The 12,661-nt window shown below is 40.0% G+C and overlaps 1 long non-coding RNA gene across 1 annotated transcript in view; it reads right to left on the bottom strand.

The window, feature by feature from the left end:
• Positions 1-2,086: 2,086 nt before the first annotated feature.
• LOC145526977 (uncharacterized) overlaps positions 2,087-12,661 on the bottom strand; it is a 28,966-nt gene continuing 18,391 nt past the window's right edge. Inside the window, exons 3-5 of the long non-coding RNA XR_014069365.1 lie at positions 7,876-8,052; positions 6,062-6,127; positions 2,087-3,722 (exon numbers count right to left, since the gene is read on the bottom strand). This is a non-coding gene — a long non-coding RNA (uncharacterized LOC145526977). The remainder of the gene's footprint in view (positions 3,723-6,061; positions 6,128-7,875; positions 8,053-12,661) is intronic.

The following is a 12,661-nucleotide window of genomic DNA, read 5'->3' as shown; positions in this document are numbered from 1 at the left end:
TTTTTTAACTTGTATAGAATTATTTGACTTATCTATTTCATCTTGAGTGAGTTTTGGTAGTGTGTTGTTTTCAAGGAATTATTCTACTCCATTTACGTATTCAAATTTATGTCAATAGAGTTGTTTTTAGCATCCCCTTAATACCTCTTTAATGTCTATGGGATCTATAGTGATATCCCCCCTCTTTCATTCCTAATATTGATAATTTATGTCTTGTCTATTTTTTTTCTGTTAGTTTCACTAAAGCCTTGTCAATGTTACTAATCTCAGCGAATCAGCCACTGTTTTTTTTATTGTTTTCCTCTATTTTCTGTTTTCAATTTCATTGATCTCTGCTCTTACCTTTAATACTTCCTTCTTTCTGCTTTCTTTGGGTTTATTTTATTCCTGTTTTTCTAGTTTTTTTTTTTTAATAAAAGTCTAGGTTATTGATTTGACAACTTTCTTCTTAGACAAGAATATAATGATAATTTGTTTAAAAACTTTTGTGGAAAATTTTGTGTGGTAGAAAAATACTCAGACCTGGTCTTAGGGTGCATCAGATTTAATTTGAACACAGGCAAGATATTGGTAAATTAGTGAACCCATCACCTCATTTGAAAGAGGAGAACAAAGTGATTCCAAATGGGAAAACTCTAGATAGTCCAGTGCAAAATTAATTAGAATTATAATAGATAAGAGTTGTTTGGGAGCAAAGGACAAAGCATTCTCTGCAGCAGAGTGGTGGCCTCTTCTGCAAGGCTTTCTAACTTTTTTACTAAAAGGTACTCTGGTAACCCCATGTATTATCTTCAGTCACACACACTCCTACTTTTATGTCTCTCCTACTAGGAAACACCCATATTCATTGTGAAAATGTCTATGGTATGTTGTTTGTAACTGTTTCAGTTGCATACTTTGTGATTCACTCAGTAACTATTAATAAATATTTCTGGTGTGTTTGAGGCTGCAAAAGAATTACTTTAAGCCTTATGTTTTAATAAACTTAAAACAGTTCCTTTAGGGGAAACACAATATGTATACAAATGAAATCTACATCAATCGGCAATAGTCATCATTTATTTAAAACATACAATGTGCCGGACATTGTATGTACTGGGTACATACATTTAATTTCTGCCACTATCCTATAAGATAGTAGTCACCAAACTTTTTGGTCCCAAGGACCAGTTTCATGAAAGACAATTTTTCCACAGACCAGGGGGAGGAGGAAGGGTTTTTGAATGATTCAAGGGCATTACATTTGTTGTGTACTTTTTCTTCTATTATTATTATTACAACAGCTCCACCTCAGATCATCAAGCATTAGATCCTGGAGGTTGAGGAGTCTTGCTAGAAGTTATAGATAATAGGGAGGATAGTTTCATAGAAAAAATATAGGTGTGAGAGTCAGAAACCAAATTTGAATCTCTGCTTTCTCTCTTAACATGGCTAAAACCAGTTACTTGAACTCACTGAACTTCAGTTTTTTAAACTGAAAAATGAGGATAAAGTCGTTGTGAGACTTAAAAGTGATAATACATATATGAGAAGGGCATAGTTGGGTAGGGGGTTTGAAGTCTAAAATACTTTAAATGCCAAATCACTGCATATTAGCTATGAGACTATCAGCAAATTATTTATTCTGTATTTTGATTTCATATATAATATTGGTCTTAATTAGATAGACAGATAGGCAGATAGATAGAGACAGACACATATCATCTTCCCCTTCAACACAAATCCTCTCTGTTGGGTGTTTTCATCTCAATTACTGGCAACCCCATCTGTCCATCCCCTCAGCTGTTTAGATCAAATAACTTGGAGTAATTTTTAATTCTCCTCATGACCCGGTCAATCTGAGAGCAAATCCCATTACTTCTACCTTCAAAATTTATCCAGACTTCTTCCTTCTCTACTACCTCCACCTCCTCCATTGTCATGGTCTGGGCCACCTGTCCTATTGACATAACTTCCTATCTGGCTTTCTCACTTCCACCCCTACCCTCCCATCCACTGTTGTTATCACACAGCCAGAAGGATGCTTTTAAACATCAGTCAGATCCAGTTCTCCAACGGCTTCCCACATCAGTCAGAGGAAAAGGTATTATGCATCAGGTACTACTTTATTTAAGAGAAATAAGATGTAATCTGTGTCCTCAACTCATTGTGTAGTCTGCAAAAGAAGCCAGGAAATATATAAGAAATAAGAGCAAGGTATTCACACACACAAATATTTCACTTAGTGAGGAGGGAATTGTAAGAGGTTTAAAAATATATCTGATGTGGTCAAGACAAAGCTGGCAATAACAATCAGAGAGAAGACTAATAGCGCAGTATGCATTTGGTGCAAAAGTTTCCCCAGCCAATGAATCTAGGGGGTTGACCAAGATGATTCAAGAGTTCCTCTGACAGTGAGTCATCCATAATTTCATGATTGCTTTTGCCTGTGTTTGCCATTATGAAATGATCCTCATGCTACCATTCCTAATATTAGAAGATTCTGTTCTAACCAGTACAAATTGTTAGGCCAAGGAGTGGGTGTTTATGGTATGGGTTTACTTGTTCTCCAGTGGGCCTGGGTTCCAGTGAACTCAGCATTTACTGGATAATAAACACATACTAGAACCTGCCCTAATTTGCTGAATGGGACTAAACAAGAGGCATCTGGGGGCACATTCAGGGGAACTCGAGCTAGATGGAGAAATGGGGAAGGTGAATCGTGATAGCTAAAGTGTTCCTGTATTATGAAAACAAAATTGCCCTTCTGAGTAAACATTTAGCAAACTGGCAGATTCATAACTCCAGTGCGCTGAACATGCCGACAGCAATAGCGAAAAGAAGCCTGGAGGATATCCTTCCAATCTCTAAACCTTCTTTTATCAGTGGAAACTTACAGATGCAGCTCTGCTCCCTAGGGGTCTAACTCTCTGTAAGGTTGAGGATGGGACCTTCAGACACAAAGGGAACAGCTGGTGAAAAAAACACATCTTCTTTAAAGGAGCTCTTTGGAAAGTGATAGGAATAGCTGATAACTGGTGGTACTTTGCGACTTTGTTTCCATTATCTCATCTACTTCTCCTTGTATCTCTGCAAGGAAAGTACTATCATTTTCTGCATTTGATAAAATAGAAAACTGAGACTCAGAGATGAAGTGACTTTCCCAAAAGGCAGAAACAGAACTTGAATGCTGGTCTTTTCACTCTCAATTCTACACTCATCTTTCCCTACCTGCTGTGATGAAATTCAGGAAAAAAAGATTTGTAAAATTCTGGTCTAAGGTAGTGTTTCCGAGGCTTGGTGGCACATTGAAATTACCTGGGAATATTTACAAAACCTGATACTAGGTGCCAACACTAGAAATTCTGTTTTGATTGGTCTTGGGTACAATCTGGACAAGAGGATTTATTTTTAAAGTCTCCAGGTGATTGTAAAGTTTAGTCAGAATTGAGAACACCTACAGGGAAATTATTTTAAATGACAGATTCCCCAAGCTCCAGTCCTTTTGAGTTAGACTCCCCCCAGGTGAGTTGAGGTAATTGTATTATTTTATAATCTTCCAAGGCTGTTCTAGTGAATAGGCGGATCTGAGGACTCCTGGCTTGTCCGACCTTTAACGCTGCTCAAGGTGAGTAATACCTGAAGATCCAGGTACTAGTCCCACCTCGGTTCTTGTCCTTGTGCTCTTGGGGAACTGATTCATCTTCACAGCATCTCTGTTGTTTCTTCACCCTAAAATGAGGCTATCAATATTTGCTCCATCAATCTCTTTGAAATGTTCAAAGGAAAAGTGATGAATATCCAAGTGTTTTAAAAGTTATAACACATCCTACCCTTGTAAGGTATTATTACTGCTCCCCACTGGGTACTCTTGGTTTTCATCTCTAAAACTGACCGCCTTCGGAACAGGCTACCTTCATAGGAGAAGGATTCTCATCTTTACTACCTACTCTCTCTTTTGCCTTAGAACTCACAGGGAGGCAGCCTATAGCTGAAGAGAAGGGTCACTGCCAGTTCTCTTCCCCGTTGGAGGAAATAATACATCGAGGTCACAGACTTAGAGAACGAACCTATGGGGACCAGGGGGGAAGGATAGATGGAAGGCATAGTTAGGGAGTTTGGGATGGACATGTACACATTGCTATATTTAAAAATGGATAATCAACAAGCACCTGCTATATAGCACATGGAACCCTGCTCAATGTTATGTAGCAGCCTGTATGGAGGGGGGTGAGGGGGAATTTGAGGCAGAATGGATACATGTATATGTATACTGAGTCCCTTTGCTGTTCTCCTGAAACTATCACAACACTGTTAATCGTCTATACCCTGATACAAAATAAAAAGTTACATAGAGGAAGCTTGTTCTGATGAGGGGAAATGGAAAGAGATGAGAATTGTGTAGCCCCAAGAGCCAGCATTTGTTGTCAAATATATAGATTCAACCAAAGGATTGAAACGTTAGCCAATATGCTTTCCCAGCACTCAAATTCAATTCAGAAATGAGACAGCCCATTACCAGTAATGTCCTATCCAATCGGAAGCATTCAGCTTCTTCACTGGGGCTACGCCAGGGCTTCCTGTGTCTAACTCTATAATGGTGATATTAGGAGCGACTGGGGGTGCAGAGGAGATACTTAAAGAAACAGTACATTTTACAGATGCTTTCTCAGTTCACACCCAGCCCTTCCAATAGGTCACTGCTGCGGTTAAGTCACTTCAGTTGTGTCTGACTCTTTGCAACTCCACACACGGCAGCCCACCAGGCTCCACCATCCCTGGGATTCTCCAGGCAAGAACACTGGAGTGGGTTGCCATTTCCTTCTCCAGTGCATGAAAGGGAAAAGTGAAAGTGAAGTCGCTCAGTCGTGTCCGACTCTTAGCGACCCCATGGACTGTAGCCTACCAGGCTCCTCCATCCATGGGATTTTCCAGGCAAGAGTACTGGAGTGGGGTGCCATTGCCTTCTCCGCAATAGGTCACTACTCTTCACATTTTCAGAAGGATGACATAAGAGGTTTTAATCCTTTCAACCATAGGGAAGATTTTGCAAATCACTAATGCCTGGCGTCCAATCCCAGAGATTCTGACCTAAATGTTTCCAGGCGGCATCATGAAGTTTTTAAACCTCCAGGGAGATTGCATTGGGTAGTCAGTGCTGAGACCCCAAGGAGAAAGGGTGGTAAAATCTGAGTTCACAAAAACAATATTATTGAATAAATATTCTTCTATGATATGTCATTATGAATACCTATGTCATCTAAATTTATAAATTAAATAAGTAGACACTATTTTACTCATCTCCAAATTGTACATATGTGAGTTTCCCTGATAGCTCAGTTGGTAAAAGAATCTGCCTGCAATGCAGGAGACCACAGTTCGATTCCGGGGTCAGGAAGATCCACTGCAGAAAAGATAGGCTACCCACTCCAATATTCTTGGGCTTTCCTTGTGGCTCAGCTGGTAAAGAGTCTGCCTGAGATGTGGAAAGACCTGGGTTCGATCCCTGGGTTGGGAAGATCCCCTGGAGAAGGGAAAGGCTACCCACTCTAGTATTCTGGCCTGGAGAATTCCATGGCCAGACGTGGTAGACAGCATAAGTAGACACTTATTATTTTGCTCATCTCCAAATTTTATACATGTATGTTGCCCCAAATCTTTTTAAAAACATTTTCATGGGGAAAGTGAGGAAATTACTCATGATTAGGCATAAATAGAAGGGTTGATTCCTACATTATTTTTAGAGCCTTAAATGTCTCAAATACATTATGACTCCCTAATGTGAGAAAGGAATATAGCATGGTATATTTCCCATGCTTACTTGAGCATGGAAACTTAATCTACAAAAGACAAGAAGTCTGCAGAATGCATATTAGAAGACACTGCTCTTGTCCAAAAGGATCCAACCCACCTCAAAAATATACCTTTAGCACCTTCCTTTGATCTTGAAGCACAGTGCCTTCATGTGTGGGTGCCATCTTAACCCCCACCATAATGAAGCTACCTCCTGGTAAGCTAGTACATTTTATCCAAGAAAAACTTGCATTTTGTTCTCTGTCATTCCCTGGGATACCAAACTTACTGAGTGACCGACGTAACAAATGAACTCAGATGATGAAACAAATATGAAACAGATGTGATCCTAATCCTGCAAGAGAGAATGCTCTGGTCATTTCCAAGCTCAACAATATAATAAACCCCTAACTATACAAGATCCAAACCACCCCAAGATCATACAGCAAGTCATGGGGAGTCAAGTAACATTTCTGCTAGATGATGTGTGAATATATTGATACAATGATGGGCAATAATATGAATTGTAATTATAATGAATTGATCATCCCCTGGGCTGTGATACCAATTTTAAAATGAGTAATAATAACTAAGAGTGATATTAATGACCATGTTTGGAGTATATATTATATGGTGGACTCTGTACTAAGCTCTTAACATTTAATTCTCACTATGATGATCCCCACAAGATTGGTACTGTTATCTGCATTTTGCAGCTAACAAAACTGGGGTGAAAGTCAACATAAATTGCCCCAAATCACATAACTACTAAGTAGCTAAATCCAGCTACTTAACCCTCTTGTTTGCTTGCTTTGTAAGTCGCTTCAGTTGTGTCTGACTCTTTGCTTCCCTATGGACCATAGCCTGCCAGGCTCCTCTGTCCATGGGATCTTCCAGGCAAGAATACTGGAGTGGGTTGCTGTACTCTCCTCCAGGGGATCTTCCCAACCCAGGGATAGAACCTGGGTTCTATCTCTTAGGGCTCCTGCATTGGCAGGTGGGTTCTTTACAACTAGTGCCACCTGGGAAGCTGCTTAACCCTCTATGACACTGCATTTCTCCATGTGATTCTCCAGGGTTTATCCCAAGCTGTTTGTAGGCAAAGGCAGTCTAGCTCCATATTCCACAAGTACACCTTGAAGTCTAAGTGACTGGCTTTTATACAGTAGCTCCAGCTGATGGCAGAAGGGAGGAAATAAATTGAATTGGAAAGAGGCCTATATAATATTAACCAAGAACTTCAAAAAAGTCCAACAATGGGCTAGAAATTGTTTCCATAACCATTTTTTATTTTTATATTACTATTTTTAATTGAACTATAGTTGATTTATTCCCTGATAGCTCAGTTGGTAAAGAATCTGTCTGCAGTGCAGGAGACCCTGGTTCGATTCCTGGGTCGGGAAGATCCACTGGAGAAGGGTTAGTCTACCCACTCCAATATTCTTGGGCTTCCCTTGTGGCTGGTAAAGAATCTGCCTGCAATGCGGGAGACCTGGATTATCAAGAGAGAGATACACAGGAATATATATGATATATATGCATTCTTTATATATATGTATTCTTTTTTAGATTCTTTTCTATCATAGGTTATTACAAGATACTGAATATAGTTTCCTATGCTACACAGTAGGTCCTTGCTGTTTCATATTATTTTTAAAAGTTATTTGCTCTATTGTATTTGATAACTCTTCTATGAAGAAAATCCTTGTAATTGTTCCCCCCAACGAGGAACTACTGATATACCTGTAGCAGAAAAATACTACTGATCTCGGTTTAAATCTGGGCCTCCACATAATTTTTGAGTGAGATACTTAACCACTTCTTGTTGAAAAAATGGGGATAATTATATCTTCCTTGCAGGATTGTTATGAGATATAAATCAGATAATGTCATTTGGAAAGCCAGGCACGGAGTATTTGTCCAACAAATTACAGTTTTCTCTTCCCTCCCCAGAAAACAATTCAAAAGGTCCATCTGCTTTTCTGCCCTTCAGTTTCTAGGTTCAGATGTCATTTGCAAGTTTCCACTAGGGGGTGACAGCTCAGTGCTCAAACTGGTTAAGTGGCTCAGATTTGACTGGAAAAGATAACACTAAGGGCTTACCTTGAGCAAAGATAATACAACCTTCTCATCTGTGAAGAGGCAGATATAAACACTGATGGGACTTCAGAAATGAAAGCATCAGACTGCAGGACTGTCTCTGTACTTCCTTAGTGTACTTTCATCAGTGTGCATTCTGGTAGTTTCCCAGCCACACGGAAATCTTTGTACCTAGGGAATCTTTCAATTCAAGGAACAATGATAAGTACTATTTACATACTCTATTAAAACCATAAAACGCAGTCTGAAATATTTGATGTAAATCATAATTAAAATGGCTAAGTCTTCACAAAATGATATATGCAGGACCACTAATATTTTATCTTTGTATTTGATGAAAAATTATTAATAAGTTATTTGTATTATTAGCATTTTTGCAGATTTATATTTAACTTTTAGAATATAACTAACTCTCTACTACCTTCCCAAAGAAAGGCAATGCCAAAGAATGCTCAAACTACCGCACAATTGCACTCATCTCACACGCTAGTAAAGTAATGCTCAAAATTCTCCAAGCCAGGCTTCAGCAATACGTGAACCGTGAACTTCCAGATGTTCAAGCTGGTTTTAGAAAAGGCAGAGGAACCAGAGATCAAATAGCCAACATACAATGGATCATCGAAAAAGCAAGACAGTTCCAGAAAAACATCTATTTCTGCTTTATTGACTATGCCAAGCCTTTGACTGTGTGGATCACAATAAACTGTGGAAAATTCTGAAAGAGATGGGAATACCAGACCACCTGACCTGCCTTTTGAGAAACCTGTATGCAGGTCAGGAAGCAACAGTTAGAACTGGACATGGAACAACAGACTGGTTCCAAATAGGAAAAGGAGTACGTCAAGGCTGTATATTGTCACCCTGCTTATTTAACTTATATGCAGAGTACATCATGAGAAATGCTGGGCTGGATGAAGCACAAGCTGGAATCAAGACTGTGGGGAGAAATATCGATAATCTCAGATATGCAGATGACACCAGCCTTGTGGCAGAAAGTGAAGAAGAACTAAAGCGCCTCTTGATGAAAGTGAAAGAGGAGAGTGAAAAAGTTGGCTTAAAGCTCAACATTCAGAAAACTAAGATCATGGCATCTGGTCCCATCACTTCATGGCAAATAGAAGGGGAAACAGTGGAAACAGTGGCTGACGTTATTTTTCTGGGCTCCAAAATCACTGCAGATGGTGATTGCAGCCATGAAATTAAAAGACGCTTACTCCTTGGAAGGAAAGTTATGACCAACCTAGACAGCATGTTAAAAAGCAGAGACATTACTTTGCCAGCAAAGGTCCATCTAGTCAAGGCTACGGTTTTTCCAGTGGTCATGTATGGATGTGAGAGTTGGACTGTGAAGAAAGCTGAGCGCCGAAGAATTGATGCTTTTGAACTGTGGTGTTGGAGAAGACTCTTGAAAGTCCCTTGGACTGCAAGGAGATCCAACCAGTCCATCCTAAAGGAAATCAGTCCTGAATATTCATTGGAAGGGCTGATGCTGAAGCTGAAACTCCAATACTTTGGCCACCTGATGCAAAGAACTGACTCATTGGAAAAGTCTCTGATGCTGGGAAAGATTGAAGGCAGGGGGAGAAGGGGACGACAGAGGATTAGATGTTTGAATGGACAGGTGTTTGAGTAGACTCTGGGAGTTGGTGATGGACAGGGAAGCCTGGCGTGCTGCAGTCCATGGGTCACAAAGAGTTGGACATAACTGAGCCACTGAAATGAACTGAACTAAACTACTACTTTGTGGATGGAGGGTATACTTTCTTTTAAATTCAAAGACAGTGGGGTCTGTCAAGTGGGGAGAGATGTGACTATAATTTTGAAAAGATTATAAATATTTCAAAAATGTAAATGCCATAGACCAGAGCATCTAGGGAATTAAATATTTCATAGGTAGAGAAGTCCTAGAGATGTAACTTACTAGCCTCAGTGCACTTGTCAATAAAATAAAAATAATTTTACATAATTTGTGGAGTTGATGTGAGGATTAAATAAAATGACCTGTCTGAAGAGCCTAGCATGAGACCCCCTGTAGAGTAGACACTGATAAATACTACTTCCTTGTGCTTTTTCCTGTGTCAGGACGTGCTTCACCCAGCAGATGTGACTTGGTAGAAGTGGTTAAATATTCTTTTCAGGACAGAGAATCCAGCTTTTAGCAGGTAACTTTAAGTCCTCAGAAACCTACAGTGAACACTAACCAAAAATAAAGTAAAAGTCAGTGTGAAAATTGTAAAGATAGACTTAATTAGATTTTATCCAGCTGTAGAAAACATTTAAACTGTGTAAATGAAGAAGGAGGTGAGAAGCTGTCATAGCTCAGCCAATAATTCTACGGCTTTGGAGAGTTTACATTCATTTTCATGCCCTTAGTTTATCCCTCTTCCACAAGGGGATAAAATAGAGAAAACAAAGAATATGCTACAAAGGTTCAGAATGCTTCCCTTCAAAACTCATTAGTATGACATAATAGCAGCTATTTGTAAAGCAATGCTTAGTATTCCTGTTGCTATATAATTAGAACAAATCACATTCTGTTGTTCTCCATTTATTGAAAATCAAGGGGAAATCCAATTTTGAGTGGCGGCCATTTGGATGGAAAAGCTTGATCCCCAAAGGACTTATGATGCTGCCTTTTATTTCACAGCCGGGGCAGCCACATTCAACCCATGCCTGGGTGAAAAGAATATAAATAACATGCATAGTAAATGAATGAACCATCCAACAAGAAGTTTTTCTCATATGCTTTCATATCTGGTCCTTTTCTCAGGGCTTTGAAATGGCCCTCAACTTACCAGAACCAATAGAGCTTCCACCTTTGAAACACAAGGTTGGCTACATCATGTAGCTAGTGTAGGTGAGCAAAGTTTGCCTCCTCAAAGTGTCTCTTTGGCATGTGGATTATTTCACAAAAGGCTCAAGAAGAAACTTTGATCTTTTTCCTAACTGCCTAAAGAATTTAGATAGAGGACCTTTCTCAGGAAGGGAGCTGTCACCATACAACACTATATAGCTGTGGTACCCAACCTTTTTGGCACCAGGGAATGGTTTCATGAACAACAATTTTTCCATAGAGCCGGGGGTGAGGGGGTGGGATGCGGTGTGTGGTTCAGGTGGTCATGAGAGCAATGGGGAGCAGCAGATGAACTTTCATTCTCTTGCTTTCTGCTCACCTCCTGCTGTGTTCCCCTCATCCCAGTTACTAACAGGCCAAGGACTGGTACCCATCTGTGGCCTAGAGATTGGGGACCCCTGCACTATAGCATAAACTAAATATATAGACAGAAAGGAACCAAGCAAGTCTGCTTGTTAAAATCCCTCGCTGTGTCCCATCTTCTCTGCATGCCCAGCAAACATGTGTTTACCAAACATTTGCTTTTCCATCTCCACGTCAGTTGTCTTCTTCCCCTTTGAAGTCCTAAACCACTAACCCCAACACGGTCCTTTGTCTTCAGCTGAATATGTTATTTAAGGTGAGAGTTTCAGCCATTTTGCAAGTTACACAGTTCTCTTAGGTCTCTCCCACGTATTTGTTGTTGTTGTTCAGTTGCTAAGCCATATCTGATTCTTTGCAACTCCATGGGCTGTAGCACTTTAGGCTTCTCAGTCCTCCACTGTCTCCCAGAGCTTGCTCAAATTCCTGTCCATTGACTCAGTGATGCTATCCAGCCATCTCAACCTCTGCCATCCCCTTTGCCTTTTGCCATGAATCCTTCCCAACATCAGGGTCTTTTCCAATGAATCAGCTCTTCACATTAGGTGGTTGAAGTATTGGAGCTTCAGCAACATTCCTTCCCTTGAATATTCAGAGTCAATTTCCTTTAGGATTGACTGGTTTGATGTTGTTAAACTTTTATCTGATTTTCTCCTATTAACCTGTCTCATGTCAGTTTAATTCTTAGAATAGCCAGAAGAACCCCAGAAGGGTAGAGGAAAATTTCTTCCTCTCTGACACTAACTAACAAAGAACAGTAAGCAAATGATAGTGACAGTGGTTTACATTTGTAGAAATAAAGCACTTTCACAGCCATGATCTCATTTGATCCTCAACAACTCTGTGGCATGTACCATGCCAGTTATTTCTTATTATCCCTGTTATTCTTATGAGGAAACTGAGGCTGAGGTTGTAAAGCAAGAAAGTATGAACGGGAGGGCATGGTAGGAAAGAGGAAATGTTGACTCTCTCTCAAAAGAGGGAGGTGATGGGCAAGAATGATATTAGAATCTCATCAGTTCTCTATGACAGGGGTCCACAACCCCTGGGCCATAGACCAGTACTGCTCGTTAGGAACCAAGCATACAACAGGCGGTGAGTGACAAGCAAGTGAAGATCCATCTGTATTTACAGCCACTTCAATCACTCACTTTACTGCTTGAGCTCCACCTCCTGTCAGATAAGCCATGGCAATAGATTCTCATAGGAATGCAAACCCTACTGAGAACTGCATGTGCAAGGGATCTAGCTGCACACTTCTTAAGAGAATCAGTCCCCAAACCATCCCCCTTCCACCCACCAGTCCATGGAAAAATTGCCTTCCAAGAAACATGTAAACCCATGGCTGATTCATGTCAATGTATGACAAAAACCACTATAATATGGTAAAGTAATTAGCCTCCAACTAAAATAAATAAATTAATAATAAAAAAAAAGAAACTGGTTCCCAGTGCCAAAAATGTTGAGGACTGCTGCTCTGTGGGGATGGGGCAGTATATAAGAAATGCAAGGGTTTAGCAAAGAAGGGAGTGGCTAATATGGCAGCAGTGACATCCCCATGCAAGCCATCTTCCA

Source organism: Giraffa tippelskirchi, chromosome 11, assembly GCF_054371585.1.
Source record: "Giraffa tippelskirchi isolate mGirTip1 chromosome 11, T2T-mGirTip1v1.2.pri, whole genome shotgun sequence".
Lineage (NCBI taxonomy): Eukaryota > Metazoa > Chordata > Mammalia > Artiodactyla > Giraffidae > Giraffa > Giraffa tippelskirchi.
The sequence above is the reverse complement of the archived record's forward strand: the minus strand, read 5'-3'. Positions and strand labels throughout refer to the sequence as shown.